The 19,143-nt window shown below is 35.9% G+C and overlaps 1 protein-coding gene and 1 long non-coding RNA gene across 3 annotated transcripts in view; one reads left to right on the forward strand and one right to left on the reverse strand.

Annotated features, from left to right (window-relative positions):
* The window catches only part of IMMP2L (inner mitochondrial membrane peptidase subunit 2), a 963,981-nt gene that overhangs the window by 627,824 nt on the left and 317,014 nt on the right, over positions 1-19,143 (forward strand). The gene's annotated exons all lie outside the window — the stretch shown is intronic.
* Positions 15,636-19,143, reverse strand: part of LOC133246124 (uncharacterized) — a 44,339-nt gene continuing 40,831 nt past the window's right edge. The window contains exon 3 of the long non-coding RNA XR_009735917.1: positions 15,636-16,038. This is a non-coding gene — a long non-coding RNA (uncharacterized LOC133246124). The remainder of the gene's footprint in view (positions 16,039-19,143) is intronic.

Genomic DNA, 19,143 nt, shown 5'->3' on the forward strand with positions numbered 1-19,143 from the left:
ATGTGCAGAGTTGGCCATGGAGAGGAAGGAGAGGAGGGTGCTGTGATAACATTTCCTTTTCCTCTTCATTGCAGCCATTCGCATGGCGTGTGTCTGCCTATTACTGTGAGCTGTAAGGAGCTGGCATAGGTTGAAAGGCTGAAAGGCAGTAGGGTCTTAGGAAAGCCTGACCCTTTTCTTTGTTATGTGATATGATATAATATCAGTTCTTTCTCCATTAGTTGCTTTAGTATCCTTATGATTTTGAAAATGTATACTTTTGTTTTTATAAAACAAGATAAGGTTGAGAACTCAGTCAGTACAAGTAGGTTATTATTTCCTACAGTATGTATTCCCTTTGATGCAATAAATTCTCACTAAAGAAATTATCTTTTTCCCTCCTAAGTAATTTGTCACTGGGGTCCAGCCAAGTTGTCTTAACTCCCAGGATTGAATACAAGTGGCCTACAAGGACAACATTAATGTATTTGCCAAGAAGTTGGCAATTTGAGTAAGCATTAATTATGGCATTATTTCTGAATATATTCTTAATTATAGTTATATTGATATTGGCTAAGAGTTTTGATACATTTGGATGAACTTTCCATATGAACAAATGCTTCAGTGATCTGATTAAACTTCCTAATGAATCTGTTGTATATTATAAAACTCTTGCCAAGACATTTCGGAAGTCAGTTAAGTTTTAAAAAGAAGCAATACATCTTTATTTGAATTTCAAATATGGCTGAGGTTTTGTTTTGAAAATTAAGCTAGAATGTGATTATGATTTATCTTACTTTTGAGGGCTGATAACATAATTGATGCAGTATCATTATACTTTCTTCTTTGTTTAATATTTATAATGTATATACTTTATGCCTAATATACTTGAAATGAGTAGTAAATCTATAATTATTATACATGTTATTTAATAAGTTAGCTGTTAAATACGTAGTTGGGTATTTATGTTATGAAACCACTGGAAATATTTACTCAAATAAGTGTGTTGCCAAAAGCTTATGGCTATTGTAATTCTAATTAATATATATTTATCAAATGTTTACCATGTGTGATATATTGGGCCAGGGGACAGAGATAATGTAGAGATGCATACAGGATTTTCTTTGCCCCGAATAGACATATAATTGCTTGGGAAATAAATGTACATATAATATTATCATATAATTTATGTAGTGAACATATGTGAAATGCAATCAATCAAGGATTAAAAAAAGCAAAATTCAGGAACAGTGACAGTTTCATAAAAGAGCAGATAATTTAAGAAAAGGCTTGGCCAGTGGGATTTTGGTGGCAGAAATGGAAAGCGCTTTCTAGGCTGAATGAACAGCTTTCGCAAAAACAAAGAGGACAGCAGGATCTAAATTCGCAGCTGGATAGATAGGCTAGGTGCAAAAAGTAAGTATGAAGTGTGATAGGTAGGTGATTGTGGAAACCATGTTCAATTGAAGATGCTTGAGTTGACTCATTGGAAAAGACTCTGATGCTCGGAGGGATTGGGGGCAGGAGGAGAAGGGGACAACAGAGGATGAGATGGCTGGATGTCATCACCAACTCGATGAACGTGAGTTTGAGTGAACTCTGGGAGTTGGTGATGGACAGGGAGGCCTGGCATGCTGTGATTCATGGGGTTGCAAAGAGTTGGACACGACTGAACTGAACTGAACTGAACTAGTATTTCAATTCACAGATAATAGGAACCATTGCAGTCGTGGTTATTATTGTTATTTTAAGAGCCAGGTACTTCCTATGTAATTATCAGGGTCTGACAGTCTGTGTCTGAGGACAAAAACCAGACGAAGAGGGCCAGGGTGGCCTGTGGATCCAGGTTTCCATTCAGAAGAGGCCTAAGTGGATTATTTTGATGTTATCATGTAATGACATCCTGACAAGATTGCAGAAAGTTGGTCATCAAAAACCTTTAAGCTTTGCTTCTATTACTGAACCACACCACCTTTGATAAATTGTGAATATTCATTGTGATAATGAATCTTAATTTGTGAGTTATAGTGCACAGTTAATTTGCACAGTTATAGTGCATCACATTTTTAAATGTTGAACATGTTAATCTATTAAATATAAACACTTAGAATAAGTCATACTATATTCAATTATATTTTGTCCCTTCTCTATTTTTTTAATATACTGAGAGGCTCAAAAAAATGAAAGCATCCTGGTCTTTTCTCAACCTCTGAGAGGTTTTGTCAAGACCATAACATTTTCTTGTATGTACAAAACATTATCATTTATTAATCTTCTGTAGACTTTGCTTTGATCATCCTAAGTATTGTGGTTTGAAATACCAGTACTATGTAAACAGTTCATAGGATTTGTGCTAATCCAGTATAACTCATGAAATTTACTTTTAATTATGAAACACACATTTTCATCTTATTGCATGAAAATTAGATAACTTTCCAAGAGAGAAAAAAGAAAAACTTTAAAATGTGCCATTAAGAAAAAGGTGCCACATATGAATATGAGTCTATTTTTGTCCAGCAACACATCAGAGTATTCCATTAAGAGACCATATTGCCAAGGAAAGTAAGGTCAGATCTAATAGATCTAACTTTCTATATATCACATACCTGGAGAACCAACAAGGTTCTCAAGCAAGAAATGACGTCCCCAGGCTTGTTTTTTAAAAGCCATCTTTTGGTAGTTTGGTAGCTAAGAGCACATCAGCAGTGGAGTTAGGGGGCTTGGTAATGAGGTTTATGCGATATTGCAGGTACCAGATAATAAAGGCTTGGATTTAGAAAGTGACAAAGATAAGGAGGCTTTCCAAGGTAAAAAATCCTGACCCAATGCCCATGATCTTTCTACTACTCCAGTTTACTTATGAAAGATAAGTATTGGTTCTATCCTTTTAGTACTTAACCATGTAATTAGGATATAGCTAAAATAATTGAGATGAAATCTTTAGAGGAATGGTGCTACCTAGGAGTACAGAGTGTGGTAGAGGCAGGTGTAAAATTAGTTATTCTGTGATCTTAATGGGCCTAGTCATATTTCTTATTGACCTATTATACCTGAATATTTACACTTTTGCCTAGTGTTATTTGTGGGGGCAGTGGCCATGAATTTTATAATGTTTAGAAAGAAGTTCACAAATATACTTACTTAAAATGTAATTTAATCTCTTTACAATTATTGGAGATAATTATAAATTAATTTAAAATCGCAAAGTATTAAGGATATTGTCACCATATATATTGCTAAAATTCCGTAGTTGTGTGGCTATGTAGATATATACGTATATATTTGAATAATTGCTTTATAAGCTTTTGTTTTCTCTGTGTTGCTGTATGCAACAGAATGGTGCATGCATCAGAATCAATAAACAGAAAATAATGTATGAGTTTTTACTGAGCAAAGCTCTGGATGGAAAGTAATTGCTGGTCCATCGATCAACAGAGATAATTGGTGGCACAAAATAACATTGGCCTTTGTCTATCTAGGTTCATAATGAAAGCTCAGAAATGTTTGTTGTTGTTTGTTAAAATTATAAAGTAAAGATTGCAGCAATAGTTGAAGCTATTTTTTTCTCTACCAGCAATCATGTTCACAGTTTTTACCTCATGTCTTAATATAATGTCCCCATCAGATATGTGGGGAAAGAGATCAAATACATGTTTTTTTATTTTGTCTTTACTTTTTACTATCAACAGCTTCATAATTTTATAATTGATATATATTTAGTTACATTATTATATTTTTATTTGAAAATATTATTTATGATAAACATACTATGTATTCATTTTTTTAAAATAAGAAATTACAGATAAAAATTTAAAAATTAAATATCCATAATTTTAATACCCAAGGATAGTACTCAGAAATAATACCTTAACGACTGTCTTTCTAGGCTTTCTTCCCCACATGCTTATAACTGTATATATGTGTATATATATATATATATATTTAGAAAAATTAGGTCAGATTGAACATACTCTATTTATACATCTTAATACTGTGAAAATCTTGCAAATTTTCAAACATTATGGCATTATTCTGCAACATGATGTTTACTGACTACATGATATTCTATGAATCTGTTGTTGTTTATTTGCTGAGTTGTCTCCAACTTTTTGCAGCCCCATGGACAGTAGCCCATGAGGCTCCCCTGTCCATGGGATTCTCTAGGCAAGAATACTAAAGTTGGTTCCCATTTCCTTCTCCAGGGGATCTTCCCAACCCAGGGATCAAATCCAAGTCTCTGTGTCTCCTGCATTTCAGGCAGACTCTTTACCACTGAGCCACCAGGGAATCATAATTCATTTAATTGTTCTATTTTTGATGTTTGGATTAATTTTAACTTTTCCAAATAGCTTTTTGTGTCCTTTTTTGTTTGTTTGTTTATGATGGTGCAAACACTTCTAGCACTGGGCAATGGCATAGAACACATTTGTCTTTGTTTTCCTTGTGCTTTGTGACATTTCCCTACTGTGGAATCTCATTTTAACCTCTTTTTCCTTATATATATGTAGCAAAGGCTACTATGTGTTAACAAAAATGTATATTTTCCTAATCTTCTGTGCACCAGCTGGATCGCATTTCACAACTTCTCCTGTAGTTATTGTGGTCATGTGACTCTACTTAGCCAAAGAAATATGAGGAGTGATGCACACCAAGTACAGATTTCTAGTTTAAAATATCCTCCTGCATGCACCTCTAATTTCTATTCCTTTTCCACTGGCTAGAATGGACCTTCCAAAGGTGACCTTGGAAGCCACGTGTTGACTGTGGAAAAGCTATTGACAGTACAACAGAGTTGAGGTGCGTGCACTCTGTGGCTCCTAACAACCGAAGCTTCAGATTGTTGACAGTTATCTGAGCCATAAGTGAACTTTACTTAGGTTTGAACCATGATGCATTTTGGGGATCACTCAATTTGTTAGAGCAGTTAGAGTACACTTAATAAGAGCCCTAATAACTTCTTTCTTAAGCCTCCAAAGACAGAATTGAGGCTCTGCTTTGCCCTACATAATCTGCTTACTCTGCTTCTTAAGTATATCTTATTTTCATTTCTCCCACTTATTTTTCTGGCATTTTCTGTTAAACTAATCTAGAACCAAGCTGTTAGAGATAGATAATGGGATAATATTCCATCTTTCCTAAGAGTATTTTTATTTTAGTGAAATATTCTGGGAGACTAGGGGACAGCTTTAATTGTCCCCTAGTTGTCAGGAACAACTGTAATTTTTAATTAATATCTTTGAATATAACACTTCTTAGTTGTCAGGAACAACTGTAATTTTTAATTAATATCTTAGTTGTCAGGAACAACTGTAATTTTTAATTAATATCTTTGAATGTAATGCTTCTTAACTAAATCATAAAGAAGTGTTATCCATACCATCTGTGAGATGTTAACTTGTCTTAGGCAAAAAAGAGACTCTATTCTGAAAGACATTTTGGACACCTGCATACTATATCCATCTGTTTGCAATGTGCAGTTCATGTTAGCATTTGACTCTGAGAAGCCTTGCAGTAAAGAAACTCAACTCTCTTCTCTAACCTAGTGTTCCAAAGCTTAATTTTCCATAGAACCCTTGCCTTAAAGTTGTACTGTTAATATTTTTAAATCCCTAAAGTTAGTGTTCCATAAAACAGAGTTTGGTGAGCAATATCCTAGGATATTAGAGTCAAATAAACCTTCGAAAAGACAAACAAGCAAATAGAAAGAACCATTTAAAATTTTGTAGTTTTAAAAAGATAGCTGTTCCAATTAAAATAAGAGTTGTCACTGTATATTGAAAAACAGGTTTATTGAGTGGAATACAGTGCATGGTAAACACCTGTCAACTCTGATTATCCTTTCCTCTGTCAAGACCTTAATAATAACGAGAAGACTTGTTCTGTGAGAATTCAAGTATTATTTTCTTTCTTGACATCTTTATAAATAGTATAGATTATTTAATGCAGTTAAGTTAGTTGTTCAAGGTGTCTCTTTCTTGACTTTTAACTTGTTACCTACCCAAACATTATAAGTAAACATAAAAATGACGGAGTGATCATGTAAAGAACATTTATGATACTTTTAATTTTTTATTTTCTCACTCCACTAGTTTGACACGTGTTTTTCATACTCTGCTGTTTGTCATTTCCATGAAGAATTTGTGAGTATTTCAGCGTGGAAGTTAACTGGAGATCCCAATCATAACATTATGTAGTACTTTATTTCTCCTTTGAAAAGTAGATAATCTAAGAGGAAAAATAATTAAAATATGTGGAGTGTTATATAAAATCCTAGCTTGTTTTCCTGAAGGAAGTGTTATGTTACTGTGTGACTTAAAAAAGATTCATTAAAATGTCTTTCAATCTACCCTAGTCACAGTGTCACAGCACTGGATGGGGTGCTGAGGAGATTGTGTTTTACAAATAAACCACCGGGGCCAGGGAGAAGCTCTGAGATTTTACCAGGAATCAAAACTAAGTTTCTGTATTCTGAAGGTGCATTTGTTCCTCTTGGTTTATCTTTTCAAAATTCTCTTAACTGGGGCAGGCTTCATTCTGGGGAGAGTAGAGGACCATCTCTATGGCAGGATTTGCAAGACACATGGGAAATCTTAGCATTAGGACTGCTGCTGCTGCTGCTAAGTCACTTCAGTCGTGTCCGACTCTGTGCGACCCCAGAGACGGCAGCCCACCAGGCTCCCCCGTTCCTGGGATTCTCCAGGCAAGAACACTGAAGTGGGTTGCCATTTCCTTCTCCAATGCATGAAAATGAAAAATGAAAGTGAAGTCTCTCAGTCGTGTCCAACTCCTAGCAACCCCATGGACTGCAGCCTACCAGGCTCCTCCATCCATGGGATTTGCCAAGCAAGAGTACTGGAGTGGGTTGCCATTGTCTTCTCTGAGCATTAGAACTAGATGGACTATTATTTTTAGAAAGGAAGATAGATCTTTTATTTGTGTCTTCATTACCTGGACAGTTAGGCTCTTGGGCTTCCTTGAAGTCTGGGGTCAAATGCTACTTCCTCTCAATACTTACTGTTGTTTTTTGTTTCATATACAATAACTGTCAATAATTACAATTTAATGGTGGAGCTGACCAATTTATTTATAGTTCTTAAAAAAATTACTTGTGTGGAATTTATCAGATGTTTTCACTTCAAGGAGGATTTATTTGTTGATAATTGCATGAGTATAAATAGAATCAAAATTATGCATTTTGTGATATTTCATCATAATAAGAATGATTTTAAAAATAGGGACTTAAATTGAAAGGGGAGGATGTTAAGAGGTTATAGTTAATTTTAAGACATTAGGATCTTTAACCTGTGGCTTTCTGTTGTGATTATGGGGTCATAGTTAATGGTTCAATCACATGACTTTTCAAATTAGATGAGCAAAATTGTTTGACTTAAGGAAACTCATCAACTACCATTTCCATAAGAGATTTGAGTTGCAAAATCCTATCTAAAAAAATACCTTTATCTAGATGATGTTGCAGCTAGATTATTTAATTATTATAATTAAGAAAACTTTATAAGAACAAATAAATGCAGTTGGGATGTACTGCTCATATCTTTTCAAATATCCGTTAGTTCTCACAAAGCATACTTGCACAATAACAGCAGAGTCTTTTTAGGTAATTCACGGACCGTGTTGTGTTAGTTCCTTCAATGGTGCCAGGCAATTTGCTTCATTTCTGACCTAAGGGAACCACCTCCAGGGATCAGAGAGTTACTAGATCTTCATGTCTATTCAGTCCTAGGATTCTCTACTGAGACTGCCTACAGAGGTGCAAATTTTGATGTTCTATGTATATTTTTCCTCCTATATGAGCACTTATGCAATAAGAACTCAACTAAAACTACTTGACTTTGAGTAACTAGTAATCTAGCCAGGGTCAAAATGTTGCCCTAAATAGGGAGTTCCAAATCAATGGCTCCTTCATGGAGTGTGTACTTGGATACATGACCTGATTCAGTTTTATTCCTTTGCCTCAATGACGCAGCAGGGTCTAGCCTTTGGAAGGCAGCAGCTCGAATATATCTGTGTTATTTTTGATACCTTGAGAGTAAAACACAGGGAAAATCACTATGTTGTCTAGGGTCTTTTAATGGAAATTGAAATCAGACTCAGGTATTAATAGATGTGAGCTTCCCAGGTGGCACTAGTGGTAAAGAACCCGCCTACCAATACAGGAGACGCAAATTCGATCCTTGGGTCGGGAAGATTCTCTGGAGGAGGGCATGGCATTTGATTCCAGTATTCTTGCCTGGAGAATCCCATGGAGAGAGGAGCCTGGCAGGCTACAGTTCACAGTATCGCAGAGTCAGACACAACTAAAGTGACTTAGCATGCATGCACGTACACATTAATAGATATGACCATTTTATACATGAGCAATCGTCACTGGAATATTTTCAAAAGTCTTTGAAAAAGATCTTGCAGTGTATGTTTCACCTTAAATATCCTACTATCAGTTTTTAAATTAATCCCTTTATATTTAGTTTCCCCATTCTTTTTCTTCCCCAAGAAATGATAGAATAGAGGTTAAGAGAAGGTAGTTATTATTCCAAACATTGAATAGTGTTGTTTCAGCTCTCCTAACTGAGAAGGTGGCAGGTGTTGATTTTGTATAATGCTTGTCTCCACAGAACAAAAATAAGGAAGGCAGCAGAAGTGGAAGAAGACCAGATGCAGGGAAAGAAAAGTTGCTAAAAATTTAAATAAGATATCCTCAAATTTTATTTTAAACATTTTTTTTATTTCCCAGGAGACTAGCTTTAATTGTTTATTTTGTCAGTCCTGATCTTAATTGTAAGTTTAACAAGGTTTTCCTAAATACTGCATAAAGCACGACCAGTTGTTTTGATTTGCCAAATATAGACCTAACTGTAGGGAAGAATTGGTAATTACCCACATAATTTTAGCAGTGTGACTGCTCCCAAACCCAATAATTCAATTCTCTCAAAGTTCTAATTTGGGCTAGTGTCTCACTGAAGACCAATATTGATAGAATTAATCAGATAATCATGGATAACTGTTAATTTGTGTTAGTCCCACTTGAAACTTCTCATTCTGTTGGGAGTTAGGATCTGGAAAATCTTGTCATTGTAAAGTATTAAATTTTGAAAAGAACAGATTACAAAACAGTATGCAGTATATAGTTCTATTTTTAAAAATTATGTGTGGAATTAGAAAAAATGGAAAAATGTAAATACCAATATTTTACTAGCAATTATTTCTGGGTGATGAGTAAAAGGTTATTTTCAGAAAAAAAATTTAAAAAATAATTGGAAACTAAAAGTAATAGAAAAGTCTTTGGAGCAATTTGTATTGATAGCCAGACAACATTGTACCTTCCACCCCAGACAAAATTAGCATATGCTATATGGATTCATGAGGATATATTGTACATATATGTGTTCTGGAAAAGCTGTATGTATCTTTAACGTTATATTTACATTTTAAAGTTATCTGTTTTTAAAGTCACGAATTATAAAATGTTTTAGCAAAATTGTAGATTTTTCTAAGAGAGGGATTAGTGTTTTTTAGATATAAACCATAGAAAGATTTATCAAAGAATTTTAGAAATCAAAGCATCAGAAAAATAACTGGAGGGTTCTACAGGAACTTTATATCAATCATTAATCTATACATATTGTGATTCAATGATTTTATCTTTCATTATAGAAATATGGAGTGCTTAGTATAAATGATAATCTTAAGTAGGATTTTGTCTTTTTCAACAATTAACAGCTTGATCTGTTTATTTCATACCATTGTTCATAGTGAATATACATTTTAGAAAGAATGAAAATAATTTTAGACTGTCACCATTAATTTCTCTTTGGTGTTACTTTACAGGTTTTTATATTGACCTCTTAAAAATGAAAATAATAATGGTTACCATGAGAAATTATAACAAAATATTCTGATTAATAAATGAAGAGTCTCATACACATAGTCCTAGTCTCAGTTCTAGCAATCTGATTTGTGCTCTTTGGAAAATATTTGTCTATGACATACTTTCTTATTGTAAAATGTAGGTACTCATTTAGACAAGGTATGTAGGTACTGCATATAGACAAGTTCGGTTCTGAGAGTGGTTTCGTAAGTTCAGTTTGTTCCTAAATTCAACAAAATTCACTTGAGAGTGAAAGTTAGTTGCTCACTCATGTCTGACTTTGTAACCCCATGGACTGTAGCCTTCTAGGCTCCTCTGTCCGCGGAATTCTCAGGCAAGAATACTGGAGTGAGTAGCCTTTCCCTTCTCCAGGGGATCTTCCCAATCCAGGGATTGAAACCAGGTCTCCTGCAGTGCAGGAGGATTCTTTGTTGCCTTGAGCCACCAGGGAAGCGCTAGGTACCCAACTAGTACAATCGGCTGTATAATACTGTACTATAATAGGTTTATAATATATTTTCACACAAATCATACATAAAAAATGAAAACATTTTAAATCTTACAATATAATACCTTGAAAAGTACAGTAGTACCAGCTGTATCACCTCTGCACTTATACTTGCTTCTGGACATCCTGGGCTTGAAGATACTGCATTTCTATGGTGTACTGAACTCTATACTGTACAGTGCTTTACAGTAAGGTACACAAAAGCACAGAAGTACACTTGTAGAGCATGCACTCACATGACAGTGTACACCAGACAGGTGAACTAACTTATGTGATTGGACACGTGAAGACTTTGCATCTTGGCAGTTTGTATGTAGGGAACTTACTGTGCTTCTCTTTAAAAGTATTACCATAATTAAGTCAATTTTGACATTTTAAAATACTCAGGATAAAAGCCTAGAAAACCTACCAATAAATGGCCTAGTCCATTATCCTAGAAAGGGATCAGTAAACATGAGACTAAAATGTAGGCAAATACCTGTCATGTGTCAACTTTCTGGTGGCTTATTCTGAATCTCTGAGGCCTTGGATTTCTCTATTTGTACCTGTTTTAAGGATGCTTTGTGAACCATTTGATGAATTTCCTGAACATTTTTAATACAGTATCACTGTTTTTGTTACCTGGTTTTTCACTGAAGGATAATTAATTAAAATATACAATAGACAGAACAATTAGATTCCCTTCACTTTCTCCACAGAATTGGTTGATGGAAATTTTGCATTTCACTGGAGCAATTAAATTGCCCAGTAAGAATACATTTAGCTACAAATTTAACAGCTCATGAACTAATGAAAAAAAAATCAACAAATTATTGGTCCTAAAAATAGCTTAATCTCTACACCATCTTCAGTTATTAACAGGTTTTATGAAGAGGTTCTAAGAAGGAAGTCAGGTAGAGAGAGAGAGGAAGGCGGGAGTATAGAAAGAAGAGAGGCGGGAGAGAGAGAGGCGGGAATCTGTAGAGAGAGAAGCCATTTGACATTTGTTTGGAAGTAGAGTGGAGATTTCTCCTTGGTGGCGAATCTTTGCATGTAACAGACCAGAGCACACGCCTTATAGAGTGTTACATAGTGATCTCTGTGGTGAGAAGTGCATTTTGTGGTCTCAGTTTCAGAGATTATAACTTCTTCCCTAAAGTAGGAATTGAACCCTTGGCATCGGTCAATACAACTTACTATTTCCCAAGGTTCATTCTATAAAAAGCAGATGCTCAGAAGCTTTTGTTTAGAAATTCATTTGCTCTCTGAAGCAAGATTTGGGGGTCAGTGGTGCCAATTGTCATGCCCCTTACCACAAAAGATGCTATGAGCAGTAAATGAGTTGCTCAAGATGCTACTGCTTACATATGGGCTTGAATCCTAAAAATACCATGAGTGCCATGAATTGTTATAAGGTCTGTTTTATAAACTAGTGTCATTCAGAGTGCCTGGTACCTAATTGTCATTTGGCAAATATTTGTTGAATGATCTAATGATTGTAAAAAATAAGTTATCTGTATCTAATACCATAACCTCTCTGTTACACCATAGTGTCTGATCACTGTTTACACTGAATGAGGTTTTTGTACTCTAAGGAACCCTGGAAAAGGAACATTTTGCTCTTTCTTACTTGAGTTACATTGTTCCATACTAGTTGTAGGTCCAATTCCAGGTTGGAGTTAAATATGGAATTATTAGAATGGTTTTTTTTTTCCTAGTGGGAAATGGGGTTTTCCCACCAGTTTAGAATTTTGTACATGCTCTGAAATCACTATTCTGTGTCCTGTTCATTTTGGAAGCACTTTGTGACTATTCTTTGTGGCTTATGTCTTATTGGATATCTGAGGATCCAATATGCTGAATTTCATAGACTTTGTATGTGAGGATTTCCAGTTGTGTCTGTCAAAGGTGGGCTAGGACCACCACCAACAGCATCATCTAGATGCTTTTTAAAATCCTAAGATTCAACCCTAGACTTTAAAGTTTCAGAACTACTAATCCGTAGACTAAGATCTATAGACTATAGAAAATCAATCATTTTCATGTCAATATAAATTCTCTTGGAAAGAATTGAGGAATTATGAGTCTTTTTTCCCAAAATTTCAGTTGCCATTTTATTAGATCATAAAAAATATGCCAAGATATCGCTATTAGGTTGATAAATCATTTTGCACATTCATGAGCAAAGACTCATGTTAGTCATGAAAATGACAATTAGGAAATGGAATATAGATACATGAGATAGCATGGATAAACCTGAAAACATTATGCCAATTAAAATAAGCCAGACACAAAGAATATGATATGATTTCACTTTTGTGGGCTAACTAATAGCAACATCTTGGTATGTTTCTTATGAACTACTCACTATGGAATAGTACTTTTCTGTTCTTTTTTTAAGCCCTGGTAACTGACTTCGGGCTGTATTCAATGAGAAGCTTAAGACAATCACTACTATCCCATCTTCCCTTCAACTGGAGGAGACTAAAAATAAATAAATAGCAATTGGGAACTTCTAAAATGTTTCATGGTATTAATATTAAAGGAATTCAAGACAAGTGAGAATATTCTTGATAGATTCCAGACTAGCTTTTGTCTTTATGGCTAGTTTTTCACATTTAAAACTTAAATGGTATCAGTTCTACTATATCCATACATTGCAAAAAACCATTTTCATATTTATTTTGAAGCTGTTTTCTTGTTCTAGTTTAGTGTTTTAGAATTTAATTATGAGATTACGCAACTGAACTTAATGTAACCTGAAGAGTATATAGGAAAAACTAACCGTATGCAGGAGAAACCAATACACTGTTAATCAACAGACTTTCAGTTTACACTGAGAGAATTCCATTTTTGTGTTTGGTAAAAACTCTAATGAAACCAGTGTTTCACTGTAACTGTGACCATAAAACCTGTTGCAGTACTAGTGTGTCTCCTCACCTATGTCCAGGAAACAACTTTGCCACCAAGCTGCCCTTCAAAACAAAGGGGTTCTCCTGGAAGAGGATGAGCCACTGGGTTACTGTGTCACTTCTGCTGACTCCAGCATAAGACATGTAGGCACTGTGGTCCTGAAAATTAGCTTTCTGGGTCAAAATGGTTTATTTGTTAGCAGTTAAGAAATTCTGCGTGCATTCACTAAAGCTAAGGTTAAGGTGATAAAGCAACTGAGCCTTTTAGCACTTAAAGAAAGGTGGAGGTGAAGTGAAATAACCATTCAAAACAGCAAATAATTAATTGACTCTCTTTGTTAACAGGCACGAGGTCAAGTACACAGGGCCACAGCAATCACACTGCCTGCATCCTAAACAGCTGCGGCTTTGTCTTGAAATGATTAGGCTGGATTGTTGGGAACTCATTTAAAATGAGATTTTAATTTAGAACGGGAGTGGTAGAGTTAGAAAGATACTATCAGTTTCAACAATATGATCATTTACCTTACTTTTTAATCTTTTTAGTTATGTAGAGATGTGACCTTTGAGTTCCATTTCCTTGATTTTTATTTTATTAAATCATGTTACATATTTGTTTTAAATTTGTAACTACCAGTTTTACTCTAGGATATTGATTATGTGATTAGATCAGTGTAATTATGAACAGTTAGACTTTTATGTATTAAAAGTTAATAAAAAGAAAATATGACTTTTCCAGAAACACTTGAATTAGCTACGTCTCCATCGTAGGACTCTGCTGAGTATTGTCTTGAAGTCTTTAAAGCCTGAGATGATAAGGACTTAGGGAACCATGATTGTAAAAGATGAAATGTTTAGGAAGTTTTCCTCCTTTGTATCACACAAGACAGTGTAACAGGAAATAACTGCTTTTTTTTTTAATGTATTAATGTTTTTTTTTAATTTAATTTTATTTTTAAACTTTACATAATTGTATTAGTTTTGCCAAATATCAAAATGAATCCACCACAGGTATACATGTGTTCCCCATCCTGAACCCTCCTCCCTCCTCCCTCCCCATACCATCCCTCTGGGTCGTCCCAGTGCACTAGCCCCAAGCATCCAGTATTGTGCATCAAACCTGGACTGGCATCTCATTTCATACATGATATTTTACATGTTTCAATGCCATTCTCCCAAATCTTCCCACCCTCTCCCTCTCCCACAGAGTCCATAAGACTGTTCTGTACATCAGTGTCTCTTTTGCTGTCTCGTACACAGGGTTATTGTTACCATCTTTCTAAATTCCATATATATGCGTTAGTATACTGTATTGGTGTTTTTCTTTCTGGCTTACTTCACTCTGTATAATAGGTTCCAATTGCATCCACCTCATTAGAACTGATTCAAATGTATTCTTTTTAATGGCTGAGTAATACTCCATTGTGTATATGTACCATAGCTTTCTTATCCATTCATCTGCTGATGGACATCTAGGTTGCTTCCATGTCCTGGCTATTATAAACAGTGCTGCGATGAACATTGGGGTACACATGTCTCTTTCCCTTCTGGTTTCCTCAGTGTGTATGCCCAGCAGTGGGATTGCTGGATCATAAGGCAGATAACTGCTTTTGAAACAGAAGGCCAGAAGAAATGTACATAGTGTTTACTTGAAAAAAAATTATCTGAGGAGGATAGTGTCCAAACTATACGGAGGGTAGTGTTGAAGAAAATCTTTGGGAAGAAGAATTGAAGACCTGGAACACTGCTTGGATGATGTGATTAAAGAATTTAGAGGGAGGCATTTGCGTGCCAGTGAACAGCCTACAGGGATAGGCAATGGGTGGGAAAAGCAAGCAAACAGATGGCAGTGGCAAGAAAGAGCTGATAAAATGTGGGAGAGATATGGTAGTATGTATCAGCAAGGCTTTGGGGCTCTACATTTTTCAAGGAAGCTGAATCAGAAGATTTTTGTGAGAAGTATTTTTGTGATTTTGTTATATCTTTTCAAGAATGACATTTTATTTCAGGGAGTAGGCTTACATTAGTTAAAAGTCCAAAGCAAAGTTTAATAATGTGTAAGTGAAAACATCTCTTCATGTGGTCAATCCAAAATATGATGCCATTGCCTTTAAACTCTCTCTAAAGTAGATTAGCCCCCTGAAAACATGTTATTTACTGGACATCTTTCTTAATCACTGATGTTTGGGCTCTTGTGTCTTGGCAAAGGTCCCATGCTACAGTGAAATGAGACTCATAAATTTCTACCATTCAGATGAAGAATGGTGGGTGGTGAGCATATGTTTCTGAGAATCTGCTTTTATTTAAATCAAAAGCCTCCTTCATGCATTTTAACCTATAGTCATGTAAGACCAGTTGGAGATGATTTCCCTTCATTCTGTTTGGCCTTGTTTTACTTCATTGTAGAGGTATTTGAGAATTATGAAGGTTTTACCTGTGTCTGGAAGATAGTCATTAAGCATCAGCTGTGGGAACCATATGGAAATCAGGTTCCCCTGTGAGTTTCTTGGATAAACGAAGAGGAGAGTTTGCTTCCATTTTGATTTAATAATCTCTCACTGCTGTTCTGGTTTTGAGGAAAGCTGTTGATCGTGTTTGAGCTGCAGAGTGGTTCCAGAGCCTGTGAAATGTACAGCTCACGAAGAGCATCAACATGACAGCTGGAGAGATTAGAGTCCATTCTGTGTGTGTACAGAATTAGAGGACCAGTGCTCACAGAAGCAGGCGAGCCTTCTCACATTAATCAATGTCTTTTAACCCAGAATCAAAGTGGCTTCCTGTAAGGAAAAACACATGTGGGTAGACACTGTTTATTCCATTTTAAGTGGGTTCCCAGTATTTGCAATAAAACTTTATGGACTAGAAAAAAATGTCTGCTATATATTTATACTAAAGAATGATAGAAAAGAGTAAATCATCTGGCAAATTGTAGCCTCAACATACTCAGTTTTTATTTAAAAAGACATACCTGAACACATTTTATAGTTATTGCTGACTATATACGGCCAACTAAAAATAGCAAGACAATGCATCACAGGTTGAGATATAGTTGTAATTTTTGAAAAGGAATTCCTTTGGTGTTCTATATCTAAAACACTTGCAAGTAGGTAAATTTTGACCTCTGAATTTTCTTACAAAGAATAAAACTTTCCCAGGATAACCTAATAGGGGAAAGGACAATCATGACATTGTAATAACAGCATAACTGTCTTATTCTGAGGCTCTGATAAATTTTTAGAAACCAAACTGAGCAGCTGTAAGGGTCTTTTGTCTTAAATGGTCTCTTTGGTGGATCTACTGGCCCTGCACGCTCTTCCTCCTTACCTGGCTATGTTTCTCTAGCCACTGCTCTGTACCTCTTTGGCTTGGTTTACCCTAAGAAGGTAGTTTCTTTTAGTTCTTAGAAATATCCTCCCCTCTTTTCCTTCTATGGTACCCCAGATTCCCTTACGGTCTCTCACAATTCTTTTAACCCCTAATAAAATTACTATTCTCACCCTGCCTCCTTTTTCCAAAGATATTTATTCTTGGCCACTAAAAATCCATATAAAACTTAAGCCCCTCTAGCTCTGATCCCTTTCTATAACTCTATGTACTCCATCCAACAGAGAGGAAGGTAATACTAGGAAATGTAGAAACAAACAGGAATTAGACATTTGATTTAATGGTAGAAGGTTTTTGTTTTTTTTTTTAGTTTAAAATTTTATAAATAAGCTATCATTGTAATAAGTTACTGCAGTATAAATAGCAGGAAATAAAATACTTTGAAGAAGTTTCTGATAATATAGCAGCGAGTGAAAGTTGGTCAATGGTGTCCGACTCTTTGGAACCCCATGGACTGTGTAGGATTCTCCAGGCCAGAATTCTGGAGTGGGTAACCTTTCCCTTCTCCACAGGATCTTCCCAACCCAGGGATCAAACCCACATCTCCCGCATTATAGGCAGATTCTTTACCAGCTGAGCCACCAGGGAAGCCCAAGAATACTGGAATGGGTAGCCTATCCCTTCTTCAGCGGATCTTCCCGACCCAGGAATTGAACTGGGGTCTCCTGCATTGCAGGCGGATTCTTGTCAGAGCTGTGTTAGTGACTGTCAAGCTGAGAACACCAATGACAATGCTGCTGTCAGAGGTGACCAGTTGTAGTTGGATTTTGTTAAATCTCAAACCTCATGCATATTTTTTTTCCTGAAGTCAGTTTGTAAATACTATTCAGTGAACTCTGAGGGGCATAAAGTTGCTCCTTTCAAAGGAGCCAATTGTGTGTGGTTATTGGAGCCACAGAATTCTTCTGTAAAACAATGGTACTGTATTTTAAAAATTAGTAAGTCCAACAGGGTTAGGACAGAAATGAGCCAGAAAGCTTTATATTGTACTTATATTCTAACTTCTACAATGTCAATATCCTCCATGAGAGGCAAATATTTTAGGGAAATTAAGATAGTTTCCATGATCCTGTGGAATATCACCTCTTCTCACACATATACCTAACTCAGTTTTACTGGGAAAGTTTGAATCTTCACACATATACCTAACTCAGTTTTACTAGGAAAATTTGAATCCAAGGCACAGTAGGTACATTAATAATGCATGTCACCACAGTAACTAGAGATGGTAATGCACAGATATATGCAGTAAGAATAAATACAATGGAATGCATGCAAATATTCAGGCCATAAAATCCAGGTATGCAAAATATATACGTTTATTTTGCCATTTCTGGATTTAGGTTTTTTATTGCTAGCAAAACCTATTCTTTTCAAATTGAGGTAAACCTAAGAACCTTCTGAGGCAATTCAAGGCAAATTAAGTCTGTTTATAATTCTGCATCTTGTCAGAGTAGCATCTCTGCTTTGGGGATATTGTGATAGCCTCAGGGGAGGAACAGCTGGACCTCAGTGCCTGCTGGTATCTATTGAGACCTATGTTGACCTGTCTGGGTCTCAGTTGTCAACCCCTCACCACTGACACCCTCCACTCTCATGCTGGCATCCATTGAAATGCCCCCATTCCCATCCACCTCTTTTTATTTACTGCCTAACCCTGAAAATTATTCCATGGTAGCCAGAATCATGAGACAATAGGTCTGGAAGGTGGTATATCAGTTTACACATCACATTTTTATCTGGACACAGAAAGTTACACCGAAGACATTCTGGCTGTGTTGTTTGAAGTACACACCTCAGATGGGCATGTATGAATTCTACGGCTTCTGTCCATCGCAAGCACCTAGTGGGCCCAATTAGGCAAACTTCAAGAGCTCAATTCACCATAGATAAAATAAGCATTTTTTGTATTTCTAAGAATGAAAATTCTGTCTCTCTCTTTTTCTTTTTTTTTCAGATATTTGGTCGTTCATCCTTGTTAGAAATGAATTCTGGGTAAAAAAGGGGTTGGGTGCTAAATGTTGGCTCCAGTTAAAAATGGTCAAGACTGTCTTGTTCCTCTCTGTTCACTTGGGCTTCCCAGGTGGTTCAGTGGTAAAGAATCCACCTGCAATGCAGAAGACATGGATGGGTTCAATGCCTGGGTCGAGAACACCCCTTGGAGGAGGGCATGGCAACCCATTCCAGTATTCTTGCTTGGAGAATCCCATGGACAGAGAAGCCTGGAAGGCTATAGTCCATAGAGTTGCAAAGAATTGGACATGACTACACACACACTATTCTCTTTTACCAGGATTTCCCCTGTCCTGAACTTAGCATGTCATTCCTTACAATATGACCAACACTGACAAATTGGTGAGTGAGCTCAGTTAGATACAGGATAACCCTTGAGTCATGTTTCCAATAGTCTTCTCCAGCTGATTGCTAATACCACTATTATCTTGTATGAGTGCCCATGTAAATATCCTCATTTCAGCTTTTACATACTAATACACTTG

This window comes from Bos javanicus, chromosome 4 (assembly GCF_032452875.1).
Source record: "Bos javanicus breed banteng chromosome 4, ARS-OSU_banteng_1.0, whole genome shotgun sequence".
NCBI lineage: Eukaryota > Metazoa > Chordata > Mammalia > Artiodactyla > Bovidae > Bos > Bos javanicus.